This window comes from Dermacentor silvarum, chromosome 1 (genome assembly GCF_013339745.2).
Source record: "Dermacentor silvarum isolate Dsil-2018 chromosome 1, BIME_Dsil_1.4, whole genome shotgun sequence".
Classification (NCBI taxonomy): domain Eukaryota; kingdom Metazoa; phylum Arthropoda; class Arachnida; order Ixodida; family Ixodidae; genus Dermacentor; species Dermacentor silvarum.
Genome location: NC_051154.1, coordinates 367,548,277 through 367,561,783, shown reverse-complemented (window position 1 = coordinate 367,561,783; position 13,507 = coordinate 367,548,277).

Below are 13,507 nucleotides of genomic sequence, written 5' to 3'. Positions count from 1 at the left end.
GGAACGGAAAATAAATTTTTTTTCCATCCTCCGTGCGGTTGCGGCAACCGAAGGCACAGCAACCCGGCATACTGGCACGCAACGCTGCAAACGTTGAATTGAAACGCATAATTCCGGCGTCCACTCAAATTTCAGGTACATAGGCACTTCTAGTTCGCAATAACAATGTGACAGAGGCGCATGAAGTACCATAATCGTCAAACTTCATGCTCAAGAACACATACATCCGCACATTCCGCCGGCACAGAGACCGCTGCTGGACCCTTTGGGCGAGGCGCGAAGGCGAAAATGGTCACGTGTCGCCAACCGGCCTATCGCAGGGCGTGGCGGCTACATCAAAGCCTTTTGTTACTTTTGAAAGATAGAGGAGCTTTAGCCCGACCCACCTGCTTCCCCAACCCTTTCCTTCCGCAATACAATGTTTTTTCAATTCAATTGATTATGAGTAATCAATTGATTAGAGTAATATATATATATATATATATATATATATATATAATCAGCCGCTATGTATGTCCACTGCAGGACGAAGGCCTCTCCCTGCAATCACCAATTATCCAGCTCTTGCGCTAGCTGTTTCCGACTTGTGCCTGCAAATTTCCTAAAAAAAATTATGGGGTTTTACGTGCCAAAACCAGTTCTGATTATGAGGCACGCCGTAGTGGGGGACTCCGAAAATTTGGACCACCTGGGGTTCTTTAACGTGCACCTAAATCTAAGCACACGGGTGTTTTCGCATTTCGCCCCCATCGAAATGCGGCCGCCGTGGCAAATTTCCTAACTTCATCGCCCCACCTAGTTTTCTGCCGTCCTCGACTGCGCTTGTCTTCTCTTGGTATTCATTTTGTAACTCTAATGGTCCACTCGTTATCCACCCTACGCATTACGTGGCCTGCCCAGCTCCATTTTTTTCTCTTAATGTCAACTGGAATATCGGATATCCCCGTTTGCTCTGATCCACAGCGCTTTCTTCCTGTCTCCTAACGTTAGTCCTAAGATTTTTCGTTTCATTGATGGTTGTGCGGTCCTTAACTTAATCTCGAGCTTCTTTGTTAACCTCCAAGTTTCTACCCCATATGTTAGCACCGGTAGAATGCAATGATTGTGCACTTTTATTTCCAACGACAGTGGTAAGCTCCCAGTCAGGATTTGGCAATGCCTGCCGTATGCACTCCAACCCAATTTTGTTCTGTAAATTTTATGATCAGGGTCACCTGTGAGTAATTGACCTAAATAAACAAACTCATTTAAAGACTCGAGAGGCTGACTGGAAATCCTGAATTCTCGTTTCCTTGCCGGGCTATTGAAAATAACTTTCTCTTCTGCATATTAATCATCAACCCCACTCTTACACTTTCTTGATTAAGGCCCTCAATCACTTGTTGCAATTCGTCCCCATTCTTGCTGGACAGGACAGTGTCATCTGCAAACCGAAGGTTGCTGAGGTATTCGCCGTTGATCTTCCCTCCTAAGCCTTCCCAGTCTGATAGCTTGGATACTTCCTTTGAGCATATTTGAATAACATAGGAGAAATTCTGTCTCCTTGCCTGACCCCTTTCTTGATAGATAATTTTCTACTTTTCTTGTAGAGAACCAATGTAGTACAGTCTTTGTAGATATTTGGCAAGATATTCATGTATGCCTCCTGTACTCCTTGATTACGCAATGCCTCTGTGAATGATGCGTCAAACAAGACAAATAAACATGTTTCTCAGTCACAGATAGTAAACTTTACGCATAGAAAGACAGATGATCCAGGCAAGAACAATACTATGATCGCAGAAATCGTGATACGTACTTGGGCCATGCTGCGGTCGCGACAGCATCATATGGGTAGAAAAATAAAGGAAGGTGCAGAAATCAGTACGAAAATGTGCATTTTAGCTGCCTGCAGAGCGGAAACAATTATTCCGCACCCAATATCAAAAAAGGCTATCGCTTTATTTTAAAAAAAAGTAAAAGCACGTAGCCAAAAAGGAAAGAAAAGGACAAACGAAAGCCACAAATAATGCGGCAAGTTGAACTACCCAATAGCCGAGTGTGTTTGTTAGGAAACGCTGCGTGGGCCGTGCTTTGAATGAGCAAGGTCGGTCAAAATTGGTTATTGATGTCCTCGTAATTTTCGTATTCGCATGATAATTTTGAGCATGATGCTAACTGTTACAAGAAATGGTGAAAATTTCTGCGGTTTTAAAAGCTAATGAACAGTCATACGTTCATTAGCTTAGCAATAGTCAATAGTCAGCAATTAGCAATAGTCAGACAATTACGAGTTTTGAAGACACAGCTTTTTACTTGAATTGATCGTTGCTGCTTTGCTGTCTAAAGGACAAACTTCACTCGGCGGGGAAGTTTATCGAAGTGGTCAATGACTTCGGACACGTTGATGCCGATGTCTCTGTGGGCGTATAAAAGATCTAGCCTAACCATGCGTTCCTCAGACATTGCAGAGCTCAAGTAGTGTTTTAGTAATCTCATGACTGAAAATATTTTCTCTGCGCTGGCAGTGGTCACGAGAAGGGTGCCTAGAATCTTCAGCAGTTTGTACACATTTACATAAACTTCCAGTCGCAATGAGAGAGGCCATCTATTCCGGTGCTAAAACCTAAATACACTTCTTCGATGCCGTTGGCATCCTTGTTTCGGTACCTTGCACAAACAGTAAGCTGTTAGATTCCAGCAATATACGCCGTTTCGTCAGCAAGTACGGAGAAGTAGCTGCAGTGTTTACTTTTGCATCTAGGCTTTCTTTGATAATTTCACCAAAATTTCTATAATTTGGTTTTGTACATATGGGCTCAAATACGAGGCATAACTGGGGCAACTTTCAAAATGGTTCTCCAGATATGTATCTGCACAATCTGCTCGCATGTGAAGAAGCGCTTTGAAAATACCAGTATTTCCAGCCGGGGCTTTGCTTTATTCCATAGGACTACTGTCCCTATGGCTACGGAGAGCCAGACTTTGTCGCCCGCAAAAAAAACTGTCTCAATAATAGGCCGCTAACTTTCTTGTTTTCTCTTATTTTACTTTGCCTGCCCTGGTCCAGCTGATCGATCACATTGGGCGCGCTTCCTGAAAATGTTTGGAGAAATTTATCAGCTGCCAGCTCACAGTCACCGATATATTTTTTTCGTGTATGGAACAGCGTCTATGGAACAGCGTGAATACGAGGGCTTCAGTGCGCGCATGTTGGTCCAAGTTTATAAGAACATTAAACATGTTAAGTTTCAGAATTGAAAATCTGAAGCACGGCTTTGGAAATGTCAGTGCACTTTTTGCATCAAAAGGTGAGAAGTTTATATCCACAAAGTTCGGAATTGCAATCCATGCGCTCCTTAGATTCCATGGCTGCTCCGAGTTGCCACGACGCGCCCGCTCGCTGTCGAAAAGCCCTTGAAACTTTGTGCTCGGATGGGGCTCCTTGTGTTATGTGACTTCAAGCGCAGAAGCGTTGCCACGAAATTCAGCCCGATTTTGCAATGTGCGTGCCGAAATGTCTTTTCGAGCGTGAAAAAGACATTGTAGACAAAATTTCTAGTGATTCCTGGAGCCGGTGATTGTTTTGGTGGGCGCTGGGAAAAAATTTCGGGGAGGGGCTGAAGCCCCATCAGCCCCCCCCTGGCTACGCCCCTGGCCGCAAGCATTTCAAGTATGATATCTCCTCCATCCTTGATTAAATCGACTTCGCTTCACTTTTCTACGGCAGCTTTTCCCCTGGTCATGTCTTCCAAGGTCCTTCTAACTTCATCGCTAGTTATAGGAGCCTCTGTATCCTGTTCATCCCTACTTTGAATGAAAGTAGCTTGGCTGCCCTGGGTACTGTACAGGTCGGTATAGAATTCTTCCGCTGTTTTTACTGTCATCAAAATGGCTGATAATATAATGAAGACATGAAGAGAATGACATCCCGGCGATCATAATCACGAGGAGAAGGCACGAGATCGGCGTTCGGACACCACCATCTTGTTCTCCCTGCCTACTTTTCCGAGCTACCGCCTGTTTGTTGGACTCGCTCAATAAACCTCTTTACATTTGGTGGATCGTGCTGGGTACGCACATCGCCGGCACCCTGGAACTCCGATCCCGCACGTTGCACTCGACCATGCCAGCTGACGCTACCCAACCGCCGCCACCTCTCCCGGCCGCTGTTTGCCCCGGCCCGGTTCGCCAGCGAGACCCCCCGGTATTTTCGGGTACGGAAGACCAGGACGTCGAGGACTGGCTGTCGTCCTACGAAAAAGTTAGTGGACCCAACAAGTGGGATGACGCTGCTAAGTTGAGCACCACGAACTTTTACCTGGCTGGCGTGGCGAAGCTGTGGTATACGAACCACGAATCTGAATTTGAGAACTGGTCCGCTTTCAGGGAGGCAATATCTGCCGTTTTCGGTCGCCCTGCCGTGTGGAAGTTACGCGCCGAACAACGGCTGCGCACACGGGCACAGGAACCCAATGAAACTTTTGCCGCCTATATTGAGGACATAATCGATCTCTGCAGGCGCGTCGATGCCTCAATGAGCAAAAGTGCCAAAATACAGCATATTATGAAAGGTGTCGACGACGATGTCTTTCAAATGCTTCTTGCGAAGTCTCCTGGCACTGTGTCTGAGGTGGTAACCCTGTGCCAGAGCTATGACGAATTGAGAAGGCAGGGAGCTCTCACCCGACGTTCACCTGAGACGTACAACCAACCACTCGCTGCACTGGACGTCGTGCCTGACCAGTCATACCTTCTCGCACAAATGAAAGACTTCGTGCGTGAGGAAGTGGCCCGTCAGTTGTCTCTCCTGCCGTTTGCTCAGCGTCAGGAGCTCCCACAGCAGCAGCAACTGCAGCAACCAATCCCGTTGGCTCCCGTGCTTCGACACGCCATTCAAGAACAGATTTCCGAGGCCACGCCGGTGCACATTCAGCAGCATCCTGTCGCCGCGCCTCTTAGTTACGCTGAGGTAGTAAAGCGTCAGCAGCTACAACAGCGCTCACCGTTCCATGGTGTGTCGTATGCTGCAGCCCCGACTCAGCCGTCCGTGACATGGGCTGCTCCCATCACTGCAAATCCCTGGCGAACGCGCGACAACCGGCCGATCTGTTTTGCATGCGGCGGCCCTGGTCATATCGTCCGACACTGCCGTCGTCGCGCCCCAGGATACTCAGACGCCCGTTCACCGAACTACATGGATCGTCCCCGCTCTCGTTATGAAAATCCGGATCCCCAAACAAGCACGTCTTCACGTGACTATCCGCAACCCACGTCTCGTCGCTCACCTTCACCCCGTCGCCGCTCCTTGTCGCCCATGCGTCGTCGACCAGCCCCTGAAAATGAGGGAAACTAGCCCCCCGCAGTTCAAGAGGCAAGAACTGCGCTGTCGAAATGCTCAAGTCCTCGAACTTTGCCGTCGAATATTGTCGAAGTTTTGTTGAAGGCACCCATGCGTATGCTCTTGTCGATACCGGTGCTGCCGTTTCCGTTATAGATGCCAAACTTTGCCGCAAGCTGCGAAAAGTGACTACGCCTCTTGGGATGATGCCCTTACGTACAGCGAATGGAGACCCTGTTCGGCCTATAGCCGCCTGCACTGCTCGACTTATCATTGCTAAAGAACACTATATTGTTGAGTTTATTGTCCTTTCATCCTGCTCGCACGACATCATACTTGGCTGGGACTTTCTATCGTGTAATCACGCCGTTATTGATTGTGCCAGATCTGAACTTGAGCTCTTCCCCTTGTGTGACCCGCCCTACAATCATATTCATCAAGCCGCCCACAAACTAGTCGTAACAGAGGACACAGAAATTCCGCCGACATCAGCTGTTTTGCTCCCAGTGTTCTGCAACAGCATATGTGACGAAGCTGCATTCTTTGAACCATCACGCCTCCTTCTAAGTCGGAAGCCACTTCTTCTGCCTTATTCGACCCTGTCTATTTCGAATGGAACAAGCGCTCTCTGCCTCACAAATCCTCTTGCGTATCCCATCCAACTGCTTAAAGGTGAATCCCTTGGAAGCGTGCAACCCATTGATATCGGACAGATTTTTTCCGTGCAGCAAGATTCCGCTCGACGCGACCTCGACGCCGTCAGTGCTCTTAACCCTTCTGATGTACTAACTGCCGACCTATTCCATTCGTCGATCGCAGACGGACTGTTTCCATTTGAACGCTCTGCTCTTCTCCAGCTGCTCTACCAGTTCCGCGAATCTTTCGATGTTGCCCAACGTGCCCTTGGCCGAACTTCTACCATTGTTCACTACATCGATACTGGCTCCAACTCGCCAGTGTGACAACGTCCGTACCGTGTCTCCACCGCGGAACGTCAAGTTATTACCGACCAGGTTGACGATATGCTTAAACGCGACGTTATTCGCCCTTCACAAAGTCCGTGGGCATCCCCTGTGGTTCTCGTTAAAAAAAAGATGGCTCGATTCGCTTCTGCGTGGATTACCGGCGCCTAAACAAGGTCACTCGGAAAGACGTGTACCCTTTACCCAGAATTGACGATGCCCTTGATTGCTTACAAGGTGCCGAGTTTTTTTCATCGTTAGATTTGCGTTCCGGGTATTGGCAGGTGCCTTTAGCAGAGGCCGACCGTTCAAAGACAGCCTTCGTCACGCCTGACGGTCTATATGAATTTAATGTCATGCCCTTCGGCCTCTGCAATGCGCCTGCCACCTTCGAGCGCATGATGGACTCGGTTCTGCGGGGTTTGAAGTGGCACATATGTCTCTGCTACCTCGACGACATTGTTGTCTTTGCGCCAGATTTCGCAACCCATCTCGAACGCCTCAAACATGTCCTGCCTTGTCTGAAGAACGCTCAGCTCCAACTCAATCTGAAGAAGTGCCGTTTTGCTGCGCGAAAACTTACAATTCTCGGTCGCGTCGTATCAAAGGACGGTGTACTTCCGGACCCGGCTAAACTACGTGCCGTCACCGACTTTCCCAAACCGACGACTATAAAGCAGTTAAGAAGTTTCGTAGGGTTATGCTCCTACTTTCGCCGGTTTGTGCGCAACTTTGCCTCTATAATTGCGCCTTTGACCCAACTTTTAAGCAGCGCCACCAGTCTCTCGTCGTGGTCTTCTGAGTGTGACCAAGCCTTCTCCACCCTCCGCCGTTTCCTGACGTCACCACCTATACTGCGCCACTACGATCCTAAGGCCGCAACTGAGGTTCACACACACGCCAGCGGTGTCGGCCTGGGTGCTGTTCTCGCACAAGGAAAGCCTGGGTTCGCAGGGTATGTCGTCGCATACGCCAGCAGAACGCTCACCAAGGCTGAGTCAAACTATAGCGTCACCGAGAAAGAATGCTTGGCAATAATCTGGGCGCTTGTCAAGTTCCGCCCATACTTATATGGCCGCACGTTTGATGTAGTTACGGACCATCATGCATTATGTTGGTTGTCTTCGCTGAAGGATCCGTCAGGTCGCCTTGCCCGCTGGGCTCTTCGACTTCAGGAGTTTGATATCCGTGTTATATATCGTTCCGGACGCAAGCATGCCGATGCTGATGCACTGTCGCGGTCACCACTATCCACCGAAACTGCGTCCATATCCACTATAGACCACCCACTGTCAGCTCTTGACGTCGCCACCGTGTCCTCTGCACAGCGGTACGATCCATGGATCGATTCGCTTCTAGACGTTTTATCCGAGGCACCCAACCTTTCGCCCACTCGAACACTGCGACGCCAAGCTTCGCACTTCAGCATTCGTGACGGCCTCTTGTACCGGCGGAAGTACTCTCCAGATGGTAGGAAGTGGCTCCTAGTGATCCCCCGAACGCTGCGCTCTACAATCTGCGCGTCCTTTCACTCCGACCCGCAGTGTGCTCACGGCGGTGTCTTCAAGACGTATGAACGTTTACGCAAAAGATACTACTGGCGCGGAATGTTTCGCTTTGTCTGCAAGTGCATTCGCGGCTGCCACGAGTGTCAGCGACGAAAAAAACCACCGCATCCTGCCGCAGGTTCATTACAGCCCCTTCTGTGCCCAGACGGCCCATTCGACCGCGTTGGAATTGACCTATATGGACCTTTACCTTTGACCACAGCGGGAAACCGATGGGCTATCGTTGCTGTCGACCACCTTACACGATACGCCGAAACCGCTGCTCTTACCCACGGCGACAGCACAGGACGTCGCCTCCTTCCTCCTCAATCGTTTTGTGCTGATGGTCTATGGTAAATGATGGTGTAAATGATGGTCTATGGATACCTGGGGTAGATAAGGGGACTTTTTGAGATGTTTTAAAAATCATGAACTGAGTTTTAAGTGGGTTTAAAATTAGGTTGTTTAAACGATACCATTGAACAACTTTGGTTAATTCATTGTTCAGCTTAGTGATTAACGTTGTTAACGATTTATGTGACATGGAAATGGTGGTATCATCAGCGTAAAGGACAACTTTACAAAGTTGTCTTTGATTAATCACCTTAACGTTCGAATAAACGCCATCTATGCAGACTGATTGTTCGCGATCAAGCAATTTTTTTTATAAAAGTTAAAGGTGGACCAGTTATACCCAGTGATTCTAGTTTAGTAAATAAAATATCATGATTAACGGTGTCAAAGGCTTTAGTGAAATCAAGAGATACAGAACCGACAAAATCGCCGTTGTCAATGGAAGACTTTAAGAAATCGGTTAATGGATAGTAAAGCTAGATTGGTTGAACTACCTGCACGTAAACCGAATTGGCAAGGATTTAGCAACTTAACTTTGTTAAGGTACTTGTTAATGCGTTTCAGAAATAATTTTTCAATAATTTTGCTAATTGAAGACAAAATGAGATAGGGCGATAGTTTAGGACCTCTGTGATATTACCTTTTTTGTGCACCGGGACTAACTTAGCCTTCTTGAGGGAGCTCGGAAAGGTACCACATTTAAAAATGAGATTAATTATATTGCTTAATGTTTCCGCAATATATGTAGCAGCGAGCTTCAAGTAATATGCAGAAATATTATCCAGCCCGGCGCTCGAGTTTTTTAGATTTAGGATTGTTCCCAGCTTCGCCCGAGACCGAGAAATCCAGTTTCTTATGCTTTGGAGAGGAGAGTAGGGCCCGCAGAGCTTCAGCCTTGATTCGAGTTACCGTTCGCATACTCACTCCGGTGAGCTCGGCGACAGTCCGGCACACAGAATTCGTCGACCCCCCAGCTCGGGCTGACGGCGCCTTACTCCAGCGTAGACCCACTTCTTGTCACACTTAGAGTATAGTCTCCTCGGAGAACGAAAAGGAGAGTTTGCGGCCACACACGGTACCGCTGCAGTGCCTAGAATATATTCTAGGCACTGTAGTACCGCCGGCACCGGGGACGCCATGTTTACTGCGAGAGCAAGCAGCAGGCGTGCGAAAAACGTGGTGCCGTCCAAGAAATAAAAAAAAATAAGGCACACGATAACTTTTTTTCCATGAACAGCTTACCATACTTGTTCTATACTTATAATGAAGAAAGTTTTATTTATTCGGGCCAAGTAACTCTTAGAATCAGAAAAAAAATTGGTACTATTTCCTGGCGCGTGCGCATGCAGGCGGTTCGGCTCTGTAGCTTCCACAGTGCTGTTAAGGAAAGCTGTCGCCGAGTATAGAATTCCTAGATTGAAATATGTGCCACTATATAATAATTTAAAAGTTAATTAGCGTAATGATGTTAATTATTCAATTAGGCGTTTTGATTTCTCGTGGAATCAACAAGAACGATGGAATCAACCGCCTCATCGATTAGTTTAGATCAAGGATTATAATTGTGCTATCTGCCACAGTCAATTTTTAATAATTTGGTGCAGCGAAAATGAAACACCCTGTATAGCCATCTAAGGCTTTCGCCTTAGAAAAACAAATTTCTGCGGCAGTGAACATAACTCTACCAGGCACCTGCACGCAAATGCGCAAATGGACTCGTAAACTGAAGCCAACCGAGATTAAGGATGTCAATCATGGGACTGCATATCCTGAAACATGCGCCCATCACCCCCATTTAGCAAACTTACATTATTCTTTGAGAATCAGTTTTCGAGAATTGAAGCAAATAAACGGCATTACAATTGCTTTTATAAGACGCCCGGCGAAGCCGCATGACAATTCGATCGGACAAAAAGTTGGACGAGGATAAGATATACGGAAGGGGGGGGGGGGGGGAGGCCGCTCTTTTGAGATTCTGCACGCGCTTTCTCGAAGTGGGACTGAGCATCTAAACGCCTATCAATAGCAGCAAAACTGCTGAGTCGACTAGCTGGCCGCTCGTCTTATACGCGCGGCGGTTATCAGATCAGCCATTCCCGATTCGCCCTCGGCCAGGCCCGACGGCGAAAGCTGTTGGCGTGGTCCTGTGTTTTTTTTTCTTTTTTCTTTTATCGTTAAAGCGTTATTCTGTTATCCTCCAATACACTTCGTGCGTCATCGTACAAATTTCGAATCCTAATGGCACGTACACACTAGCGACAAAACAGGCGCCGCGAAAGCAGCCGCGAAACAGGTTTTTCTTGCCGCGGCAGGGATCGCTCCTGGACCGATTTTTTGCGGTTTGCCGCGTGCCGCGGATGTAGGAGACCAATAAGAGCGCTTCCGTGACGTTCGCGTGGGCATCTGGTGCCATGCGGACCTACCCGACCGCTTGTTTCGTACTCGCGTACGGTATTAGCCGGAAACTCGTTTCGCACTATCATCTGCATGCGTCAGCTCCCGGATAGTTCAAGAAGGGGAGAGGAGTCTGTCCCGTGATTGCCGCAGCGGTGCGCCGCCGGTTGGTGTGGCCGCCCTGCCGCTGCTGCGTTTTGCCGCCGGCGGCGCGCCGCGCGCGTTTTGCCGCTAGTGTGTACGTGTCATAAAGGTCCGTATGCCACGTGGTGTAAAAGCTGCTAACTAAAGGCAATGTCCGGAATTGCTGGGTTGAATTTTATTATTTCCATGTTTGAGAACCATCGGAAAGAATGACGGCTACTCCCTTGAGGAGCATCGGAAAAGAGAAACTCTTACCCCCGTATTCACAAACGCCCCTCAACCCGACCCTCCACTCGAAATGCTTCTTGAGGGCGGCTTTTCGTTTCACAAATCGCCCTTCCCTCGAAACGCGCCTTGAGTGAAGGAAAGCTCGAGCGTTTTACTCGAGAATCTCAAGGTAGCCTCGCAGCTACCTCGAATCGCTCCTTGAGTGCAGTTAGTGAGCAAACATGGCTGCGTTGTGATCTGTCACTCGCCTCGTAGGCTTTTTCAGATGGACACCAGTTGCCTCCGCAGCTTTTCTTTCGTTAACGATGCTGCGCATCTTCAAGGGCATCGTTTTACGGACCGGTGCAATCTTCTGGAGCGCTTTGGCAACGGAGTAATTCTACTGTGGCACCGAGACAGATCGGCCGTCCTGTCAAGAAGACTGCCAGCTAGTGCAGTGACCAGTCGTCTTATTCCGTGCATGAGCCAGTTCATGACATGCATACGTGTATTCTTCGTGCGAGTGCTCTGAAACTACTATCAGCACCAGTTCCGTGTTTATCGCGGGTGATCATACAAAGCAGCATCATTTGAAACGCGGCACGATACATAACTGCGGCGGACTTCGAACCTATGAAAAGAAAACAACTGCGAAGATTCCTGCCATTAGTGGGTGTATTGCCTGTGTGCTCGATTGCTGGATGCGGGTCTGGCTGCGCGAGCGCCGGAATTCACCCCGCCTGAGCGGTTTGTACTCGGCTGCATCACTTATATACTACGCTATTCCGAGGACGGCGAAGCGCACCACAGCAAGGCGAGCTGCTCTATAAACGACCAGGTGCGTTCATTTTTCTGTTTATCTATAATTTCATGCAGTTAGTTGCTCTAGGGAAAACAAAAAGTATACTGTAATTTTGCGTGGGACGTGTGCAGTAGCTGCTATTTGAAGTCGTTAACAATAATTACCTGAGCTTTGCTTCAAAATATTCAGTTTAATTAGCTTATCATGCTTATGAACATCCAAGCCCAACGAGGAAGTGAACAACCATGAAATGCTTTTCATAATTATACCTGCATGTATACAGACGGAATGCAATGTTTTATTTCAATACAAAACATTGAATAACAAAACAAGAGAGGGTAGTTTTTGTACATCACATTATCTTTATTGTGATAAAAAACAGCTGTAGCAGTTGACCCAGCTCCTAATACAGAAAACGCTACCAAGTGGTAGCAGATATATGTCACATATAGTAGTTGCGCACATTCCAGCTATTAGTGAGTCTATTATGTAAGTGTTAGATTGATGTATGTCGGTCTGGCTGTGCAAACGCCAGACCAGCTTAAAAGTGGATCTTTGCAAATATGAATGAAAACAGTCCGAGCTCATCAATGTAAAAAAATCGGCTTCCTGAACACAATGAATATCTTTAACGAATGTATTTACTAGGAAAGTAAATTAAAGAAAACGAATACAGTATCTAAGCTAGTTTTTATGTGCGTTAACATCATTGTATGTTTATGACCAACCCCTTCTCGTATGCAGGAACCAGGCTGCCAACACAACCACGCAGAGCAACTGCCTTTCCAAGTGTGCTGCGCTTGCATTGGTGTGCAAGTGAATAAGAGCTCCAGTTAATGTGTCCTGCTGCACTGTAGTCGTTGTCGCACTATTTTAGCTAAAACCTCTACCTCCTTTCTGCCATCCTAACTGCTCAAACATCACCACTAAAGGCATTTTGCATACATCTGCCTTCATAGGCACCTTGCAGCTTAAGTCTGTATTTTTCGTCCAGAGGCCGTATTCTGTAACGCTTCGGTTTTCGAAGGATTCGGTTTGGCGGTGGCGTCACACTGGGGCAGTTCGTTGACGTAATGAAAACAAGTGCAACTCTGGCCCAAGCAGGAGGGGGACTATATACAACACAAGAACAGGTTTGTCTATGAACATGCCAACAGAACATATTAATAGAGCTTCTTAATCCAAACAGGTAAAATATATTAAATCTGCATCGTGAAAGCGTCAAAGTAATGTACATTGAAAACAAATAAATAGATCAACATTCCCAAACAACTCGAGCATAACAAGCAGTAGCAGTATTGTAGAGTGGAGAGGACTACAAAAAATGTTTTTCTATTTCGCGGATAAAATTATCTGAATTGAACGCTTCAATTGGCAACAAATTGTAATCAGCAACAGTTCTGGGGAAAAAACTATGCTTAAATCCTTCAGTGCGGGCACATATTGGAGCTAGTAAGTGTGGGTGAAATCGCCTTGTTTTTGTTCTAGCTGCTGGCTTAACACAATCAGGCAAAAAGGCTAGGCGAGCAACTTTTCGACGGGCCTCCAATGTTAAAATATCATGTTGTTGCATGAGTGAAGGTGGCGAATCATACCTTTTATACTTTCTAAAAATGAATCTTATTGCTTTCCTTTGAATTCTTTTCAATTTTGCAATATCTTTTTTAGTGTGAGGACCCCAAATGACCACCGTGTATTCGACCTTTGACATAACGCAACCATTATAAGCTAGCAATTTTGTACTTATAGGAGCCTTGTTTAGTTTTCTCTTCCGAGT